The sequence below is a fragment of the Belonocnema kinseyi genome, chromosome 4, assembly GCF_010883055.1.
Source record: "Belonocnema kinseyi isolate 2016_QV_RU_SX_M_011 chromosome 4, B_treatae_v1, whole genome shotgun sequence".
NCBI lineage: Eukaryota > Metazoa > Arthropoda > Insecta > Hymenoptera > Cynipidae > Belonocnema > Belonocnema kinseyi.
The window spans coordinates 31,817,738-31,821,299 of record NC_046660.1 but is presented as its reverse complement, the minus strand read 5'-3'; positions in this window follow the sequence as shown (position 1 = coordinate 31,821,299).

The following is a 3,562-nucleotide window of genomic DNA, read 5'->3' as shown; positions in this document are numbered from 1 at the left end:
CGAGTGAAGAATAAATGACTGAATGTTTGAATAGAAATATAAGCGTGTTACATGATGAGATTAAAAAATATATAAGAATCCTCAAGTACTTAATTACTCGAGTAGTTACTTGATAAAAGAACTTTAGAGAGATAAATAAATTTTCATTTTACTATTTAATGAAATTATAATATATCTTTCCAAAAAAGGAAATAAAATATTTGCGCTAAACATTTACAAAAGCTTCCCAGATAATAAAAGTCTTGTTGAGATCCCAATGCGATCCCAGATGAAGCCCCGCTAAAGTACTGGCAGTGAGAGAAATCAGTTTGAAAGTATTAAATTTTCTTCAAAATGTTTGAAAATTCAAATAGGGGTACAACTACATAAAAAAGTTTTATTTCATTTTTTCAACATTTTTAGAACTGTTGATTATCTTCATGCCCAAAAAGTTCCTGCTGAAATTAAAGTACAAAAAGAATTAAAAAACGCCTATTTTTTTTTTTAAGTGTACTTCACCGGTACTTTTGGTCTGAAAAAATTGTGATGAAACGAGATATATTTGAACTTTTCTGGTGCATTATTCTTTTTTTATCAGTACTTTTTTAGACAAAAATATGATAAGCAGTTCTGAGATGTCGAAAAAGTAGGACGTTTAAGAATTTAATAAAAATTAAATGGGACTTTCCCGGTACTTTTGGTCTTAAAAAATTTTTGCTAAAAATACAAAGTGGGACTTTTGTGGTACTTTTGTCCTAAAAAAATTGTAGAAAATTTGGAAAATAAGCTAAAATCTAACATTTTAGTACCTATTTTAATTTTTAAAAAACTGTAAGGAAAGTTGATACATATGCACTAATTTTTCTTATAACCAATATTTAATCGGGACTAGAGCAGGAATAACAAAGGGATCCTAATAGGACCTTTTTACTCGAGTTTCTGTTATTATTTGTATTTAATATAATTTTGGAGAGAGTGATGAATTTATTCCATATCAAGAATTGTATCGTTTTCAGTAGATTCTACCGCTAACAATAAGTTAAAATCAATTCTAAGGTTATAATTATTAAAACGTATTTGGATAGCAATAATTGCTGCATCATATGTAATAATTGCTGTAAAACATGTAAAAGAAATCTTTGCTTAAATTTAACTTTCGAGAAATTATCAGAGTGTGATTGCTGCTATCCAACTTGCAAGGGCATTGTAAATATAATACACTTTTTTGAGCGATCAATCTCATCGTGTATAATATATAAAGTTCCACAGGCTAGAAAATATTGAATAACACGGCCAACGTTTTTCTGTCGAAAACATACATGAATATTCGTGTATAGTGTGTATCAAATTAATATAATTCGAGTCTAGAGAAGACTTGTATAAGTTTTTAATTTATGTCGCACACTAAAATATTAGTATTTTGCACGTTAGTAAGAGACAATGTAATTTAATTAGTAATATACTTATGAATATTTTATTGCTCTATTTTTTAATTATGAATTGGTATAATATCATGTTTCAATAATAACACGAATAAATATGTCAATTGTTGAACAATGTCAGATGGGTTTTCTTTATTTAAAATTTGTATTCACTTTTCTTTAATTAACTGAAATTTTTAATTTTAATAAAACAGAATTCTAAGCTCAATTTTTCCTCGTTAGGAAATTTAAATTCTCCAAGCAGATTGTATAATTTTCAACTTGGATATGCCCGACATGTATCAAATCTTTTCACCTAAATTCTGCCCTTTAACCAAAATCAACACTTTTCTTTCTTGTCAAATCTCTTTACCTCTAGAACTCAAGACATTTAAACGGTATTTCTGAAATGAAAAATAATTTTTTGATCATAAGAAAATTCCACACTAGGATTTCTTATGGAATATTCTTTCTTAATTTTATAAAACCTTGTTTCTGTTATTTATTTATTTTGGCTAACAAATGATCCCCTATTTTTTCCAGATCGCTGTAGAGGATTTCGGTCCGAAAATTCGAATTATAAAATTTTTTAAATTTTCACTTCTGCAATTTTAATTATCCCCTCTTGTACAATAAGGAGAATTTTAATTAGGGTGACATGCGACATTAAAATTTTTCTCCTTAGATACAAATTGAAAGTTGAAAATTAAAAGCCTTAAAGTTGCAATATCTTTTTTTTTTTAATTAAAGAATACGAAAAATTACTATAAAAGTGAAATGTGTGGTGACTCTTTCTTTATATTTGAGACAAAAATTGTTAACCTAATAATTAACTCATAACAAAGTTTTATAATTATTTAACTCATAATACCAGATTTTTTATAATTCATAAAATAAGCATTTACGATGATCCATATAAATTACATTTTTGTGAAGATTCATGTGAAAATTTTAAATGAGTTTTGATTTAAAAAAATGAATTTTAAGACAAAATTGAAAAACAATTTCAAACAAAAATATAAAAGTAGACTTATCAATTGAAAATAATTATCTTATGAACAAAAGCTGTTGGATTCTTAACCAATAAGATAAATTGCCGAAATAAATGGATTGCTCTTTAACTGGAACAGTTCAATTTTCAGTTTAAAAAATTACTTTCGAACAAAAGAAAAACAATTATTGAACTCTGGGCATGCATTGTTTCAGAAAGTTTTTCTATAGTTCCGAGTGATCAGATTTTCTCTCCTAGAAGATTTAAAACTTCCTGGGACCAACAAGAAAAATTCTTTGATTCAATTTGAGAAATATTTGAAAGTTAAAAAAAAAATAATTTCCATCTTTAAATAATTTCAAAAAATGTTTAGCATAGATTTTTTAAAGATCTTAAACAAAATTAGTAGCATGTTAAGAATTTTGAAAGTTTTAAAAATAATAACAGAAAATCGTTAAAATTCCTTTAAAATTGTTTGAATTAAATTAATTAAATAAATTTTAAGATATTTCTAAGACAATTTAAAACATTTAAAAAGATTTACAACTTTGTCAATAAAAGAATTTGAAAGATTCAAAGGCAATTTTTTCAACTTTAAACAATTTTTTTTTAATCTTAGGAAAACATTGCATCACTTTCAAATCAGATTTAAAAATTGGAAAGATTTCAAAAAATTTAAATTAATATGTATAAGAGATGAAATGATGTTTTCTTTTCTTAAACGTCTGCGAGAAACCAATGAATGTGTAAAATTAACTCATACTTCTAAAACTTCCAGACCAAATTAGTATGAATATTTTTCAATATTTCGAAATAAAGCATTTAATGTTTTAAAATATTTTGAAAGGTTTGAAAAACAACCTGGATAGTTTTAAGGCAAATTGTTTTTTTTAAAGTTTTCCTCACAATTTTAGTAATAATTCTATTCAGTTTAAAAAATGTTTAGCATTAAAAAAATTTTTTTTAATGATTTCAAACAAAAAAAAACTTTCTAAATCTATCAAAGTTTGATAAAAATTGTAATCATTTTTTGCCTAAAATTCAATAACTTTGAAAAAATTTTATCTTTTTAGATCAAAATTCGACTATTTATTTGAAAATTTACTTTTTTGTTGAAATTTTGATTTGACGTACATCTGAAATACTTAAAATCTTTTTTGAAATTTCTCAA